The sequence below is a fragment of the Oncorhynchus keta genome, chromosome 21 (genome assembly GCF_023373465.1).
Source record: "Oncorhynchus keta strain PuntledgeMale-10-30-2019 chromosome 21, Oket_V2, whole genome shotgun sequence".
Classification (NCBI taxonomy): domain Eukaryota; kingdom Metazoa; phylum Chordata; class Actinopteri; order Salmoniformes; family Salmonidae; genus Oncorhynchus; species Oncorhynchus keta.
This window is the reverse complement of record NC_068441.1, coordinates 9,825,314-9,844,491: the sequence shown is the minus strand read 5'-3', so window position 1 is coordinate 9,844,491 and position 19,178 is coordinate 9,825,314. Positions and strand designations below refer to the sequence as shown.

Sequence of the window (19,178 nt, the reverse complement as noted above, 5' to 3'; positions counted from 1 at the left end):
TTATTTCATAGTTTTTTCATAGTTTAAATGTCTTCACTATTATTCTACAATGTAGAACTTTTGAATGAGTAGGTGTGTACAAACTTTTGACTGGCACTGTATGTATTTAGACCCTTTGCTATGAGACTCGAAATTGAGCTCAGGTGCATCATGTTTCCATTGATCATCCTTGAGCTGTTTCTACAACTTGATTGGAGTCCATCGGTTGTACATTCAGTTGATTGGACATGATTTGTGAAGGCACACACCTGTCTATATAAGTTCCCACAGTTAACAGTGCATGTCAGGGCATAAACCAAGCCATGAGGTCGAAGGAATTGTCTGTAGAGCTCCAAGACAGTATTGTGTCGAGGCACGGATCTGGGGAAGGCTACCAAAACTTTTCTGCAGCATTGAAGGTCCCCAAGAACACAGTAGCCTCCATCATTCTTAAATGGAAGAGGTTTGGACCCACCAAGACTCTTCCTAGAGCTGGCCGCCCAGCCAAACTGAGCAATCGGGAGAGAAGGGCCTTGGTCAGGGAGGTGACCAAGAACCCGATTGCCACTCTGACAGAGCTCTAGAGTTCCTCGGTGGAGATGGGAGAAGCTTCCAGAAGGACAACCATCTCTGCAGCACTCGACGGTAGCCAGACGGTAGCCACTCTCAGTAAAAAGGCACATGACAGGCCACTTGGAGTTTGCCAAATTGCACCTAAAAGACTCTCAGACCGTGAGAAACAAGATTCCCTGGTCTGATGAAATCAAGATAGAACTCTTTGGCCTGAATGCCAAGTGTCACGTCTGGAGGAAACCTGGCACCATCCCTACGGTGAAGCATGGTGGTGGCAGCATCATGCTGTGGGGATGTTTTTCATCAGGAGGGACTGGGAGATGAGTCAGGATCGAATCAAAGATAAACGGAGCAAAGTACAGAGATACTTTCCAAAGGCACTGTGTATGTACAGTGGGGAGTACAAGTATTTAATACACTGCCGATTTGACAGGTTTTCCTACTTACAAAGCATGTAGAGGTCTGTAATTTTTATCATAGGTACACTTCAACTGTGAGAGACGGAATCTAAAACAAAAATCCAGAAAATCACATTGTATGATTGTTAAGTAATTAATTTGCATGACATAAGTATTTGATCACCTACCAACCAGTAAGAATTCCGGCTCTCACAGACCTGTTAGTTTTTCTTTAAGAAGCCATCCTGTTCTCCACTCATTACCTGTATTAACTGCACCTGTTTGAACTTGTTACCTGTATAACAGACATCTGTCCACACCCTCAATCAAACAGACTCCAACCTCTCCACAATAGCAAAGACCAGAGAGCTTTGTAAGGACATCAGGGATAAAATTGTAGACCTGCACAAGGCTGGGATGGGCTACAGGACAATAGGCAAGCAGCTTGGTGAGAAGGCAACAACTGTTGGGGCAATTATTAGAAAATGGAAGAAGATCGAGATGACGGTCAATCATCCTCGGTCTGGAGCTCCATGCAAGATCTCACCTCACGGGGCATCAATGATCATGAGGAAGGTGAGGGATCAGCCCAGAACTACACGGCAGGACCTGGTCAATGACCTGAAGAGAGCTGGGACCACAGTCTCAAAGAAAACCATTAGTAACACACTACGCCGTCATGGATTAAAATCCTGCAACGCACGCAAGGTTCCCCTGCTCAAGCCAGCGCATGTCCAGGCCCGTCTGAAGTTTGCCAATGACCATCTGGATGATCCAGAGGAGGAATGGGAGAAGGTCATGTGGTCTGATGAGACCAAAATAGAGCTTTTTGGTCTAAACTCCACTCACCATGTTTGGAGGAAGTAGAAGGATGAGTACAACCCCAAGAACAACATCCCAACCGTGAAGCATGGAGGTGGAAACAGGATGACAAAGGGGACAGGATGACTGCACCGTATTGAGGGGAGGATGGATGGGGCCATGTATCGCGAGATCTTGGCCAACAACCTCCTTCCCTCAGTAAAAGCATTGAAGATGGGTCGTGGCTGGGTCTTCCAGCATGACAACAACCTGAAACACACAGCCAGGGCAACTAAGGAGTGGCTCCGTAAGAAGCATCTCAAGGTCCTGGAGTGGCCTAGCCAGTCTCCAGACCTGAACCCAATAGAAGATCTTTGGAGGGAGCTGAAAGTCCGCATTGCCCAGCGACAGCCCCGAAACCTGAAGGATCTGGAGAAGGTCTGTATGGAAGAGTGGGCCAAAATCCCTGCTGCAGGTCAAGAACTACAGGAAACGTATGACCTCTGTAATTGCAAACAAGGGTTTCTGTACCAAATAATAAGTTATGCTTTTCTGGTGTATCAAATACTTATGTCATGCAATAAAATGCAAATTAATTACTTAAAAATCATACAATGTGATTTTCTGGATTTTTGTTGAAGTGTACCTATGATAAAAATAACAGACCTCGCTCAGACATGCTTTGTAAGTAGGAAAACCTGCAACATCGGCAGTGTATCAAATACTTGTTCTCCACACTGTATGTATATTTTAGAGGCTATTTAAAAACAGAACATTTGTAAAACCTGTCAATTGTATTTAGAATTAAATAACAATTTTTGGTTGACAATAATTCTTCCACAATTTCTGATATTCACATCCATTTTATTTTCCCGCATAAGTAAAATCTGGATTATTGCTCTACTGCCTTTCATTCCAATTAGACTGGTTTGGATTTCTCCTTGACCAATATGGCTGCCATTTTCACCCCATTCTGGAACTTTGAGGATTGATGACACAGCCCCTCTAGTAATTTAATAGGATCTCTATGGTACTAAGTAGCAGCAACAAACCCAAAGCATTAGCAAAACATGTCACAGTTGGTTGCATAGTGTATCATCGTCACCAGCCTGAATCTAATCCAATCTGGAGCCAGTCAGTCTACATCTGTAAAGCACAGAATTAGCTGTGCTTACCAAACTAGACGGTTATTTCTCAAGATCTATTTTTAATTGAGTGATGATGACAATCATTGACCCTGTTTTTCTTTAAGACAAAGTGCACAGTTGGATCCCTGGTCATGAACAGATGCTGGGACCTACCAGAAGGAGCAAAGAGGGGTATCATAACATGTCAGGCAATGTGATTGCAATGGTTTAGTGACCTCCAAATATAATTTAATTCACTTTTCACAGCTTGTCAGACAAGCTCAGAATAAGTATCATGCGACACAAATACCCCTGTGACACCACCTCCGTTGCTGCCAGTGTCTCCCTTGACTCCTGTGAAAAGGACGAGCCATCATGAGGCCTCTGACAGTGACCCGAGTCACTGCCCTGATGACAGACAGCTTCATTAACAATGGTGTGTTATGTGAAAAGTTGTTTGAAAGTTACCCGGTTTGATGAACTAGTAGATTAATTAACCAGCCAAGCAGATACAAGTAGTAGAGACATTTCGGTTGTGAAGTATCCTTCTTGATAACAAAATGCAATTCACCACTTGGCTGTCTATTGTATCACTATGTCACAGGCCCTGCTAGTCAACACCACCTCATAAGTTGAGGAAGTATATTGTTTATGAGGACTCCTTGCTGCAGTTGTTTGAGAGATGCCCAGTTTGCAGCTGAACATGCAACATAGAGAAGACCAGCTGTGAGGATTACTATAAAAGGAACAGGGAGGACACTTGAATCAGGTTGGTGACATTTGACCTGGTCAAAGGTCAAAACCATTTAGAGTTTTTTTCCCAATTCACCTTCATAACTTAGCCTGGTGGAACCAGCCTGATCGCTGTGTTGACCATTCTATTTCACTGATCTACACTGCGATGGCCATCAATGGGGCTCTTGCAAAGACCTTGTCAGATATCACCTATCCTAACTGCCATTGGTAATTGATGTTCACAAATGCATCTATGGAGCCAGCACTTGGAGACTTGCAAGATGTGATGGAGTCTGACCGACACAGGCTTGATACTGCCGTCTCTGAATGGAGAGACCTGGCACTCTGCATTAAAATCTTAATACACACAACTTTTACTTGTATTGTCTTTTTTTAAATTATTGAATTGAATGCTATCATTCAATAGTTGGTGGGAGAAACTCTGTGTATTCTGCCATAGGATCAGGGAACTCCTGTTGTATACGGGACACCACAAAGGAAGGTATGACCACTGACATGTTTGCTAAGGTAGCCCCATTACCACCAGCCAAAATGCCAATAGGCGCAGTAACTGACTTGCCTAGTTAAATAAAGGTTCATTAAAAAAATGTACTACATTTTAAAGTTATCAAAAACACTTAGTTTAAAATATCTACATAAACTCAGCAATTGCATTCTCAAATTACTCTGGAGGCTACTAACCCATTCAAAGCGTCCTCTGGCATCTCACCATGCATCTGCCTGTAGTTATTGAACACAGCCTGCAAGAGGTTTGTTTGTTGTAATTGAGTGTGGCGAAACAGCTGCGGGCAAGGTTCTGACACCCCTTATCAAACCACACCCCCAAGCCAACTCCCATTTGGCTTCTGTCATGGCCGCCAGCATTTCAGGAGGAGCAAGCCAAAAAAACGAGGCCAAATCAGTGGATGATTTTTCCCTTTTAAGGAGTACACAATAGTCTTGAGTGTTACCTGACAATTATTCACATAGCGTTTTCATCTGACTAGCGAGTGCTTTGAGGAGACGACACACCTCAGGCGTGCTCTGGCTCTGGTACTGCGGCAGCGGATGTCTGTTTCAATTTAGATACCTCTCAGTCCAATTCCATAACTTATCAGTATTAATAGGCTTGGGTCTGTAGGGAACACAATGAGGGCATGACATTGCTGCCGTGATCATCAAGCATCTGTGTCCCCTAGCTAATTTCATTAGGATGGCAATTACCACGTACTGTAAGCGCTCCGTTAATTGTCTAAAAGAGGATGGCCTCCCACAGCAGCAGACATACAACTTCAGCACAGGGCAACAGCTGCTGACACACAGCTACAGCTGACGGGCCACAGCCCCATTCCACATACAGAGCTACAGCTGACAGGCAGGCAGGCTAGGACACGAACACGTACAGTACAGTACGGTTGAGGCAAGGACAGCATGGTGGACAGCGTTGGCATTCCCTTTCCTCTCAGAGATGACGCCCATGCCATGCCTTCAGAGTGACAGGGACAGTGCCATGGCTATACATGGAAAGTATCCTGACTGCTGCCTCTGTTCAGAAGCAGAGCAGGTGTCTAATCTGTTCCAGACCATGATATCCCGATGGGAACATTTCGTCATAAATCAAATATGAGTGGATTAAAGCACTTCAAATAATCAAGTCCAGCAGTTATGCATAAGTGATCGCTTGATTACTATGCTACATGTCTCGTACGTTGTAGTGTTTACCAAATTAAATAAAGTCTAATAACTTACTCTCCCCCTGTGCTCCAATAAGCTCTCTCTATTCAGAATGGTTGCTATTAAGTGCACATTCTGCATTCAATCAACCAGGGATGAAACTATAGATTCTGAGAAGGATTTGTATTTTCTTTCCCAGTATGTCTGTCTGTGACTGAGAGGTCCCCATTATGTGTTTAAGGAAAGTTCTCTGTGCATATGTTTAATACACACAAGACTCAATAATACCTCATTAAAGTCATGTGATTAAGCTCCAGTTGGTGAATGAGAGAGAGAGAGAAAAGCTTTTTGTGTGTGGTGGGGCGGTACAGTCAAGCCCTGCTTTGTGCAGCCTGGCAAGGGGTGGAGGAAAGGGAGAGGGGTCAGGGGGTCAGTACTGCCAACACCGCCCCATTGATATGTCTGTTATGACCAGGGATTTGGGACCTGGTTCTCTGCTTTCCAGGACACTGCTCTGAGGCCTACTGGAGGCCTGTGACAAACCCTGTGTGCATAACCCAGATGCCTCTGAGCTGAGGGGGCTGAGGGGGTGGGACGCAGGCCATGGTGTCAGCCGCACACTGTCTGCCCTCATCAAATAAGCCCCCGGCCCCAAGGGATTGTGGGTGCTGCTGAGATTTGCAAAGGCAGAGGCTGTTAGAGAGAGGAAAAATTAACTGGAGTTGCAGGGTTTTAATATGATATGCAAGAGATGGAGGTCATGAATGGCTGATCTCTGTGGGGGTCCTAAGAGACAGACAAAGACATGGAGAGAGTAAAGAAGCGAGAGAGAGAGAGAGAAAGAGGAGACAGAGAGAGAGCGAGAGACAGAAAGACAGATAATGGTTCATATAACATGTATGCTGATATCTCATACTTGATTGTCTAACTCCTCTGACATACTGTATTTGTTTAGGAAGTGACTTCATTCTATAAAATGACATGAATGTCATGCTATGCCTGGTCAACAAAACATCCCTGTTCAGTCATGTTGTAAAATACGTTTTTCTTGTCTCGTTTTATTCAACACAATAGCAAAATGCCTGTTTTTATTTATAGCCATGTTCAGCAATGACATCGTCCTTGTTCTGTAAATATAGATGAATTACCACCATCATGCATCCAATTTCCACAGTCATGTGAATGGTGTCCAGAGGAAGGTCTATAGGGACCCAGTGAAAAGGTTATTCTGAATGCTAAACTAGGGCTGTGGCGGTCATGAAGCTTTGTCCGCCGGTGATTGTCAAGCAAATGACTGCCGGTCTCACGGTAATTGACCATTAATTAACATAAACACATTTAGCATCTCCTGGCTTCAACACATAGCCTACAAGCCACTGATGCAGACCTTTGGAACATCTACATTTTAACAAGTCTAATAAATCCACTTAATATAGCCTACACAATACATTCATAATTTATTTTAAACATGATATGAATAAAATGTAGTATATTTCATAGCATACTCTTGTTCTTATGTTAGGCCCCGATCTGGCTATGCCATAAGGCTGTGGGCTGTACTAGTTCATTTAGCAGACAAGATTTGCTTAGAAGTCTGTGGCATTATTGTATAGTATGAAGAATATAATTTAACATAGCTGAATAAAATAGGATGTTTTCTCCAAACAATTTCTGAGGGAGTGCGCACATTCTGTGTTGAGCGGTTAACAAATAAACATATTCTCAATTTCTAGTTATTTATGCAAATTTTATTGTGATACAAATGTTGGGCTATATGTTTAGATGTTTTATACAATCTAAGGCTGCATGATGTGACTCTAATGATGATTTGAAAAAAAGTTGAAAGCCATGAGCTCTGCTTTGTTTCTTGCACAGGCTGCACACACTTCATCAGTCTCTCATTCACAATTTGACAAGCACTTGATAATGCCTTGAATTTCCCGGTGGCATCCCCCTAGTGTGGCCGTAATGCCCCATAAAAAAAATCTATACATTTTGAGGACAGCGGCCATTGTTGATATAATAATTATAATTCCCTTCTCCCAGCTGCATGTTCCCGAAGTACCTATCACTCGCATAGCTCTCTAAGATATCATAATTGTTATTAGCCAATGCCGACACGTGATCAGGTTCTCCTCACAGGCATCTATCTCAGCTCTTGAAGTAGGCTAGAAGTAAAAGACAGACCCATCAAGGATGCAACTGCGCGCATCCTTCTTATCGAATTCCAAGGCGCGTATTTAAGATGTTAGAACGGTCCATATTAGGCTATTTCTTCACATTATGAGCGCAGAAATGCACACACGGTAGTAGGCTATGCGCGACTATTCTAAAATGCAATTAATTTGCAGGAAAACGCCATTCTCAAAAGTGACCACAAATGCCACTATGCATGTAATGCTTTATTATAAAGGTACATTTTAATGGTGAAAATGATCTTCCCCAAACTTGAAACTCACTTGCCAATTATGTATGCCAGTTAGGCTCTACACCGGTTGTAAAGCAGATTAACATGCTTAATTTTAAGAAGTTGTTTGGCCACTTTAGTTGTGATAAAAACCTTATCAAAACATATAGGCCTATGGGCTAGGCTACATGAGTTGAGGGACTATGATCTGAAAAAGTCGCAAAAAAGGCATGCACTGTTTCTTGCCTTACTGCATAAAAGCTGGGCATCATTCACAAGTGACAGGCTATTATTGTCACCCATCAGACTATTCTTGGTTTAATCTTGTCTTTACATATAATATATGTGTGAAATTTGTTTTGATTTAGAATGGACCATTTTCATGCACGTGTCACAGAACATGTCATTCACTTAAATAGCGAATGGAGGAAACTTAATTTTCATGCCAGTAGACTATACTCCTGTTGTAAAGTGAAGCAATGTGTTTAATATTAGGAATGTTGAGAAATAAATATAGTAGGCCTAGCCTATAGAAAGCTGATGGGATACTCCTCTTTTTAATAGAGGCCATCAAAACATTGTTTTCTCACGCAATTGCATAGCCTATAGAATTGTTGCACAACATAAGCTTGTGGACTCATAAAATGTTTGATTTAATTTTCGATTACATTTGCATTGATGTCAGAGTGATTAGAGGGACAAGAGAGTGCTGAATACCAGGTAGTTTGGTAGGCGACTAATGACCATCAGCAGCATCAGAGCTTGAAGAAGCCTAGTTACCGTGACTAAACGGTCACATGGAATTTGACTGTGGTCATGACTTGTGACTACCGGTGTGGCGGTAATACGGTCACAGCCCTATGCTAAACCAACTGTCAAGTACGCAGACACACACAGTAGAAATATGGTATTGTCAATGTTAAAAATCAATGCTTCAAAGAGCTAAATAACCATCACACGTAATACGTACATCTCTCCAGTTAAACTCAACCCCATCATATCACTTACTGACTTATTTGATACAATGCTCTTTCTTGTCCTTGTACAAAGATATCATCGATTAGAGAGTGTTTGCCAGGTGATAACTACTATAACTATTAGATATTGTAATGAGACTATCAAACAATCCTCTAACTAAATAATCAGATCAATTACACAGCTTTATCAGGGAAGCAAAACATGCTTTGGGAATACAGACAGAGTGACAATGAAAACCTCAGACCGTGAATACTCAGAGTGTGGATTTCATAGACAAAACCGTTCCCTAGGTATTATGGGAAAAAACGCTAGCGGATACACAGCAGTCCATTTGGATTAGTCACCATTGGTCCATTGCAGCAAACCACCAATGCGACAGAGGACCTCTCAATCTGTCACAGTGTGAACACTTATCCCAGGGTCTGTCTAGTCCACTTCGGCGGGGAACTGAGCTTTTGGGGAATCGTGGTTCGGCATGGAGGGGTGCTGGGGTTCATAAGTGCTGAGCGTAGTAGCAGACTACTTCTGATACTCTACAATCCCTGGAAAGGATTTATAACTCACCGTCTCATATGTACACACAAGCACAACATATACAGCAAGACATTTGATTCCATACTGCTTACAGTTAAGCATAGGTGGTCTGTAGTGTCAAAAGTGCCAACGGGTAAACCTGTCTGTTTTGACTTTGTTACAGCAGGCTACAACAATGATCTTGACAAACTTATCCCTGAAGGGTAGCATATCTTTCAAATATAAACAAGGTCACCACCCTGCACCCTTATACACAACCTCCCTCCCCTGTCTCTGCATTCTCCCTCAGGGGTGAATGTTACTTAACCATTGTGTGGATGCCACCGGTTGCCGCCCTCTTATGGGAGGGTGGTGAGATTGTCTCTACTGCATGATTCCGAGGCATCCAGCTTTAGAGCCAAGCCCACTGCATTAGGTTTTCTCAATGTCCAGTCAAGGTATACAAGATAGATCTGCTTAGGCTTTTATAAAGCTAGCCAGCTTCTGTTAGCATCACATTCCAGGTCAGGCTTTATCCTTACTACAACGGCGGATATTGCTCTTCCGCCTGCTGCTAAGTCCGGCAGGCCAATTGTCTGGGAGAAGAAGGAAAAATCCCATTGCAAAATAATGCATTTTAACCTATTCATTGATGGAATACCATATGATGGAAATACATTAGACTGGCCATGCTTATCAGTCTATAAGTAATTTGCATCATTTTGTGGAATTAAATTTGCGATTGTGTACAGTATGTTAGTTATGCATCTTATGTATCACACGCGTACAGCATACAGATAGAGACTTTGAGCGGGAAATCTGCTACAGCATCTCAAACAGCAGATGCATAGGCAACAGAAGGCAGGCTTCATCAGCGAGTCACACACCACTTTGCAATGAACTGTAGGCAGTAGGCTATGCATTTTCAAAACATATCCTTAAATTGTTTGAAACCTGAATGTGTACCTTGGTTTAAAGTAGCCTAGCCAAAATCAGACCACATCCGTGGAGGTAATTATTTTATATAAACTTTCTTTCATTGTCCAGTGACCAAAAGCACAATCCTAGTCATATGAGCAAACCAAAGGGATCTGTGTCTCTATACAGGGACGGTTTTTGCTAATGTGACTAGAATGACGTAACAGCCAACTTTCCAGGACATATGCATGTCTTATATGTGCAGAAAGCTTACATTCTTGTTAATCTAACTGTACGGTCCAGTTTACAGTATCTATTACCATGAAGGAATACCATGCGATTGTTTGAGAGTGTACAACAATAACTTTTATCAAGGCAACTGGTTTGATACATTCACCTTTGAAGGTAAATGTACTTATATTCAGTAATCTTGCTCTGATTTGTCATCCTGAGGGTCCCAGAGATAAAATGTAGCATAGTTTTATTTTATAAAATGAATGTTTATATTCAAATGTAGGAACTGGGTTCTGCAGTTTGAACCGCTGCTGTTTTTGGTTTTAAATATACTTAAGTATCAAAAGTAAATGTAGTTGCTAAAATATACTTAAGTATAAAAAGCAAAAGTACAAATAATTAAATTCCTTATGTTAAGTAAACCAGACAGCACAATTACATTTTTTATTTATGGATAGCCAGGGTCACACAACACTCAGACATCTTTTAACAACAAAGCATTTGTGTTTAGTGAGTCCTACAGATCAGAGGCAGTAGGGATGATCAGGGGATGTTCTCTTGATAAGTGTTCAAATTGGACCATTTTCTGTCGTGCTGGGAATTCAAAATGTAACAAGTACTTTTGGGTGTCAGGGAAAATGTATGGAGTAAAAAGTACATTTTAAATTAGTACTTCAGGCATTAGACAAGCTATTTAGGAATGTAGTGAAGTAAATGTTGTCAAAAATATAAATAGTAAAGTACAGATAGTATTTTTACTTAAGTACTTTACACCACTGTCTGTAGCATTGAATTGTCTAGAAAGTGACCAAGCCTGTTTGAACCCTACACTACAGTGTGGAGCCACCCATAACATTATCAAAAGACAGTATACCATTGAAGAACTCTCTATATTGTCTATCACAATGTATCCGTGTGTCTTTATATCAATCTCAGTGTTCCCTTTGTAACAGGCCCGTATTCCCATATAGCTGTCTTCCTGTAGCAGTGATCAGGACTCTCATTGTATTGAATGGTATTCCCCTGTCCTCTCTGCAGCAGTGAGGGTGGCTGACTGCTTGCTACTGGCTACCTGCTTAGTAGCTTGCTTCTGTGAATGTGAAGAGGTGGGGAGGGACAGCAGTGTGGAGGGGGAAAGGACAGGTGGCCTCTACTGGGGGAGGGAGGGGGTCTCACAGAACACAACATTAATGAGGCAGGGCTCATCCAAGCGTGGGATATACACATTGTCTTCCATCTGCCAAACGGCACAGAAATTACTCCTAAAATCAACAACATATACACATTTCATGATCAGTACAGTCTTCCAATATGAGCAAACAGAGTAGACGCTTGTCCAAGGAGAGGCAATCTCGCAAACACAAAACAATAAGAATAAAGAATACACTTCAGGCATTAGACAAGCTATTGAGGAAATCTCAATATATCACAGGTTCAGAGGGCTCTGTAGCTCACCAGCCATGTCTTTACCAAGCAAACCCCTCCAGTAGTAGCCATGGGAAACACTCACATGGGGATTTAACCACTGAGCAGTATTGATCACTCTGGTTTCAAGGCTTTGGGGTATGTCTGCTCCCTGAACACATCTGCCTCCGTGAACATCTCTATTGCTGCTACAGTGAGAGAATAATAGCTGCTCAGGTCTCTCCATCCATATCCATCCCCCCAATCAGCACAGAGTTCTCTCAGTGGTCATTATCATTCAGGCCCTCAAACCTCCTAAATGAGCACTCCAGCTCCTCTCTCTCGTGTGTGTGTGTGTTTGTGTGTGATATAGTGGGAGTAATAAAAAAAGGGAGACACACACAGAGACACGGTAATTACAGGAAGGATCATCAATAGCTCCCCCCAGTTTGCAGGCAAAGCAGCAGGATACTGAAGCATCCGCAGACAGACACAGAGCAAGGGCCAGGGATGGGGTCTGCTTTGTTGGTATTCTCAGTTCCCAAGACTCAGCATAATTGAGTGCTGGTCTGCAACACTGAGAATGAGACAAACAATAACAAAAGGATGGTGCTTTCTACACTGTGGTGCGGCTAATGTTGGCTCTTCTCAAGGGAATTATTACCCTACAGCCTCTGGCCTTCCTCAGTGCACAGCCATTGCCAGTGGTACCACTGGGGAAGAGGTTTGTCTATAGCTCCGGCTCCATCTTACTCCTGTTAAAAGCCTACCTATACACCACAATACCCACTGAGAGGTGGAAGGTGACCAAATGTACACGCAGCATGGTTTCTCAAAGCAACAAAGTTTATTCTTAGAGCTCCCCATAAATAGGCATATAAAAGATAGGTCAATAACAAGCTATTTTCCATTTTGTGTACGAATGGGGCCATACCCAAAGACGGTGTCTGGAATCTGGGTGCTTGGAATTGTAACATTACCCACATTATTCCCATGAGACAGGGGCACTTAATGTGAAGTGCCTCAGTCAATGTCCACTGACACAAATGGGTAATCTATAAATCCATCCCTATATCCATCCTCTAAATTATGTATAAGGAAATGCATGTGCTCTGGGAATTTTGGGTGGAATTTGTCCACAAACTGGCAATCCTCTCTCTTCCTTAAATAGATTGCTTGTTGTCTTAATGCATTCTCTTTCATCTAAATGATATGGGCCCTGCCTCCCAAAGGACTTCCCTGCCAGCTGAGGAGCCCCTTTCAGGCCGAATCCCTGTGCTTTCTACTCTGCATCGCACTGAACACCAAAGCATGAAATGTGTCACAGTAGGGGATTCAAACCTTCCACTCACGTAAGAGGATGAGTAGTCACTCAAACCATAACAGAAAAAAATCGAACAGGACAAAGAAGCACATTTGCTTCCTAAATGTCTGCTAAATCAAACAAAAGCATTATGTTTATGTGTTTCAAAAGACTGTGCCTAATTTGACAAAGGGCCTAGAGGTCGACCGATTATGATTTTTTTCAACGCCAATACCGATTTATTGGAGGACCCCCCCCAAAAAAAACGAAACCGATTAATCGGACGATTTTTTATATTTAATTTATTTGTAGTAATGACAATTACAAAAATACTGAATGAACACTTATTTTAACTTAATATAATACATCAAAATCAATTTACCCTCAAATAAATAATGCAAAAACAAAGTGTTGGAGAAGAAAGTAAAGTGCAATATGTGCCATGTACGAAAGCTAACGTTTAAATTCCTTGCTCAGAACATGAGAGCATATGAAAGCTGGTTGTTCCTTTTAACATGAGTCTTCAATATTCCCAGGTAAGAAGTTTTAGGTTGTAGTTATTATAGGAATTATAGGACTATTTCTCTCTATACCATTTGTATTTCATTAACCTTTGACTATTGGATGTTCTTATAGGCACTTTAGTATTGCCAGTGCAACAGTATAGCTTCCGTCCCTCTCCTCGCTCCTACCTGGGCTCGAACCAGGAACACAACAACAACAGCCACCCTCGAAGCAGTGTTACCCATGCAGAGCAAGGGAAACAACCACTCCAAGTCTCAGAGCGAGTGATGTTTGAAACGCTATTAGCGCGCACCCCGCTAACTAGCTAGCCATTTCACATCGGTTACACCAGCCTAATCTCGGGAGTTGATAGGCTTGAAGTCATAAACCGCTGCTGGCAAACGCACAAAAGTGCTGTTTGAATGAATGCTTACGAGCCTGCTGCTGCCTATCATCGCTCAGTCAGACTGCTCTATCAAATCATAGACTTAGTTATAACATGATAACACACAGAAATACGAGCCTTAGGTCATTAATATGGTCGAATCCGGAAACAAGACGTTTATTCTTTCAGTGAAATACGGAACCGTTCCATATTTTATCTAACGGGTGGCATCCATAAGTCTAAATATTACTGTTACATTGCACAACCTTCAATGTTATGTCATAACTACGTACCTTTCTGGCAAATTAGGTGACCCAAACTGTTGCATATACACTGACTCTGCATGCCATGCAAGAGAAGTGACACAATTTCACCTGGTTAATATTGCCTGCTAACCTGGATTTCTTTTAGCTAAATGTGCTGGTTTAAAAAGATATACTTCTGTGTATTGATTTTAAGAAAGGTATTGATGTTTATTGTTAGGTACACATTGGAGCAACGATCTGCACCGCATCGATTATATGCAACGCAGGACACGCTAGATAACTACACATGGTTGATGATATTACTAGTTTAACTAGTGATTATGATTTATTTATTTTTTATAAGATACGTTTAATGCTAGCTAGCAACTTACCTTGGCTCACTGCATTCGCGTAACAGGCAGTCTCCTCGTGGAGTGCAATGTAACCAGGTGGTTAGAGCATTGGACTAGTTAACTGTAAGGTTGCAAGATTGAATCCCCCGAGCTGACAAGGTAAACATGTCGTTCTGCCCCTGAACGAGGCAGTTAACCCACCGTTCCTAGGCCGTCATTGAAAATAAGAAGTGTTCTTAACTGACTTGCCTAGTTAAATAAAAAGGTGTAAAAAATATATATTTTAATCGGCCAAATCGGTCTCCAAAAATACCGATTACCGATTGTTATGAAAACTTGAAATTGGCCCTAATTAATCGGCCATTCCGATTAATCGGTCGACCTCTAAAAGGGACATTTCAGAATGTCCATGGTTTAGTACATGAAAATGAGTTAGACAATTTGTTATACACAGGATGTCCTGTGAAAGGACAAAAGCAGACGTAAAACAAGGAAAAGGTCCAGAGACCAACCACACAGGCAGTATAACAGCCAACAAGAGAGAGTCCTGTTGACAGTGTTAACCATGTTTGTGACAGTTCCCTTCCTTGAGAGACTGGGAGCACAGAGGGCATTAAGTGCAAATCATTTGATGTTTTTCTTTTTGCATTGTATGTATATTTCACAGTAATTTCACCCCCTTGTCTCTTGCATTATCTCTGACATAAAACAAACAATGAACACTGCCAAACTCCTAATTGGAATTATTTACTGCAACTCTTAACTCAGCTTTCCTTTCTGGACAACCCTGCCATCTACAGTGGGAGGGGCTTTGAATTGATTTCCACTGCTAAGCCTAAAGATTACAGTTGACCCACAAACAGGCATTGACCAGCACTGCTTTGGGGCATGAACTTACATTAGGCACTACCATAATCAAGTTGAGTAGCCACATTAGTATGCCTATTCATTAAAGCAAGCATACTGAACTGGAGAAAATATTTGAAATTCTACAAAAGTTCATAACTTTGAGAAGAGAGAGGTCATTAACTTATTGCATTAGTCTTTTTTCCCCTATTTTGTATTTTTGTCGTAATCTGTAGTCAGTAAAGGGTTCAGAGTATTGCCTGTAGACTAGAATGCCCTGTTCGGAAAATCTATTCAACAGGACCTGCTCAGTCTGTCAGATTACATGATTTGTACAAACCTGCATGACCACAGTATCGAATAACTACCAATCTTCCTGTTCAATGTGCATGAAAAACGTTCAAATGATAGGTGCGTGGGAAAAACAGAAAATGCCAGCGACCAAATCTTAAGACAAAAGAAAGGATTGGTCTAAAGGTGAGAAATCACACTATTCCCAGGACCAGGTTTCTACATGTGTTGCCTCTGATGGCTAAACAGTTACGTCTAGACAGAAAGGGTATGTTTCTACTGTTTACACTCTGAAAGGCTAGATTGTATGGATGAGTCCATTAATGTACTTTGATTGGTAAATAACATATCTTTGCTGGCTGGGCACCAGCAATGGAATCTTCTGTGACAGTTAATAGCTTTATTGAATTGGAAGCACTGAGCCCATTAAAAGCAACTGAACATCCTAGACTAAAGTCAACACAATGCTGTCCTGCTTTTGTACTCTACTGTAATTACTGTAATGTGTGTGTACACATTTTACTGTACTTGTGAGTACCAGAAGTCCTTACAAGAATAGCAAACCAAGAAAAATTCTGAGAAGTGAGGACATTTTGCCAGACCTCACTTGTAAAAAGGCTTCGGGTTAGGTTCAGGGTTAGATTTCAAATGAAGGTTACGGAAAATAGGATTTTGAATGGGAATCAATTGTTGGTCCCCAAAAAGTCCTCACAAGTTTAATAAGACAAAGCTCTGCGTCGGTCTCTGCGGGCCTGTGTAACACTTACTTTATAAACGGCAAATTCAATATTGACCCCTTTACAAACCAACCTCATGCTTTTTTCAATATCACTGTAGCGACAGGCACATTAGCACTGTATAGCTTAACATGTATAGCTATTTCAACGACCATTGAATGACACCAGTGAACTGAGGTAAGCGAGTGTACTGAGGTAAACTGAGGTTTGTGAATCAAACTTTGTACTGATCGGGTTGCTGTTTACAGTTAGTTGTGGCTTTACTGTACTATAAAGTTCCTACTTTGAGTAGCCTATGCGTAGCCTACAATTGCACTTTATTTCATTACAATCAAATTTGTGTTATGGCCTTATTTTGGTACTTGAGTCCAGAGTGACACAAGACGTACAGGATCGTACAGGATATCACATGCTCTCTCTCCCATTGTTGGTCTTTCCCAGGAAACAGGAAACTCAGGCAGAAGTTGTAAGTCTGTGGCTGGATGTTTGTTTGTGTCTGCCCATGTCTGTATGCGTTGTCTGTTATGTCTTTATTGTCCCCCTGGACTCGTGCTGTGCTCATAAATAACACCTTGTTGGTGCATTTCCATACAGGATTTACCCCCGTGTTTTACCCAAAAGGCCGGCACCCATGTCTCACTGGGCCATGGCTTCGGTGGACCTGCTCTCTTGGGGCCAAAGTCAGGCCACTGGTACTTTTCAGATAACATTTACATAACAATGGTTAACTGTGAACTTTAACACCTTCTCACAAAGCAACTGCTTTGATCATGTAATTGATTCTGCTCTTCACAAGTCATCACTGTCAGCCCTAGATATGGAAACACGATTTCCCTAGTATAACATTAGGGTGTATACACTAGTGTAAAACTGGTGTTACAGTCGAAAAGCAGCATGTGTGCATGTTTACAGCATATTTACAAGAAAACAAGCATGTTTTGGTGTGGTACATCAGTCTGTCATGCAACCTGGTCTCGGGGCATTTTGTATTATTCTGTACGTAAATATATTTTAGTATTATGTTACATTTCGTATGGTTTGTATTAATTTGTGCATATCCGTCACCCATTTCGAATGATGTGACAAATTACAATTTGTATTATCTGTTACGAATTTGCTAAACATACGTTACATATTGTATGTTTCGAATTTGAAAAACGTATGATATGTTACGAATTCTAGCTAGGTGGTTAACGTTAGCTAGCTGGCTAAAGTTAGCTAGACTAGGTGCTAGGTGCTAGGGTTAAGTTAATGAATTAGTTTAAAGGGTTATAAGAAGTGTTAGCTAAAAGGGTGCAGGTTGGGGGAAGGGTTAGCTAACATGCAAAGTAGCTAAAAAGTACAAAGTAGTTGAAAAGTTACTAATTAGCTTAAGTTGTCCCTGATGAGATTCTAACTCGCAACCTTTGAGTTGTTAGACGTTCGCGTTATACGCCCACCCTACTTTATTTTTTAAACTTAAGTATCCTTCCCTGTCTTAGGTAACCATAGCAAGCGTAGTGAGTCTGAGACCAGGCTTGGTCATCACCTGATGTGTATGTTCTCTTCTCAAATTGGTAGATAATGACACTATAAGATGGGTCAATACATGACATGTTTGTACAATGTCTCAGTAATAATAATAATAATAATAATAATAATAATAAGTATTCATATTGTAGGTTCCTAGCTTGTTTAAAATATTTAAATATATAACATGTGCCAAGTAATGCACAACGCAACAGGATAATGGAATAGAACTGAGGGAGAGAACACAGAGCAAGTACCAGTTTAGGTTGGTTTATTGCTGAAGAAAAACAAAATCTCCGCGTGTAGCCTACAAAAACAGGTGAAACTATAATTTATACCATAAATAAGTTGGGCTTGGCACAAATTACCGATGTTTGCTAGCCTCATCATTATTGATATCGATAAACGTTGCTTAAATTATCAATAAAACATGATTTGGTTCGTTTGAGAAGCAACTGGGCAGTTCCTTACCTTGTCTTTATTGTCGCCGTTATGATCGAATTGAGCTCCAGGACTCTTTGTATGAACAGAAGGTTTTTACCCGCACGGATAAAAACAAATTATTCCAGCGGGTTTCTCTTCTGATGTAACCAAGTAAAACTCATAAAGGTACAATTAACCGCTGATCTTTCTCTATAGACAACTGATCTGTTGGAGCCAGGAAGCAAAGCTGCCGGTGCATATCCTTATCGCGCACAGTTCCACCCATCCACACCCGCCTCCTCCCTCCTACCTTCAGCCAATTCACAGAACAGACGAACTTCCCACTTGCTGTGCCAGAAACGCGCTCTCCATTGCGTAAACGCACGCTCCACGCACAAGCGATGTGGCACCTGCTGAACCACCCATATCAACAAAGCTCTGCAAGCTGCTCTGGTCTGCTCTGCTCTGTATTGCATGTAGCATACTGTAGCTAGCTACAGTGGTTGAAATATTGAATGATCTGTTAATCATGCTGGTCATTCACATTAGTAAACGTTGAACAAACGTTGCATCCATCAGTTATCAGAGAAGAACTAAGCCCACCTGATGAAACATGTTTTATCCCATCGTGTTAAAGTGTTGATGGTAGAGAGCTGAATGTGTCCTTTCCTGTGAAACCTACATTTACATGTCAAGATATTTGCAGGTGCACATCATTCAATTACACTGCCTTTTCACTTGTGTCGAAGAGAAGATTTTCTTTGCAGATCACATAAATTTGGATTTTGGTTTCAGGGGAATATAATGACAAGATATCAGTCCTGTCCCGACCTGTGATTTC

General features: G+C 41.5%; 1 protein-coding gene across 2 annotated transcripts in view; it reads right to left on the bottom strand.

The window, feature by feature from the left end:
• Positions 1-18,615, bottom strand: part of LOC118400080 (FERM domain-containing protein 4B-like) — a 79,864-nt gene extending 61,249 nt beyond the window's left edge. Inside the window, exon 1 of one of the 2 annotated variants that reach the window (XM_052473300.1) lies at positions 18,386-18,615. The gene's annotated coding sequence lies outside the window, so the exon portion shown is untranslated. Of the gene's footprint in view, positions 1-4,315; positions 4,417-18,385 lie in introns of those variants that run through there. The other variant, XM_052473301.1, reaches the window with a different exon arrangement.
• Between the last annotated feature and the right edge of the window lie 563 nt (positions 18,616-19,178).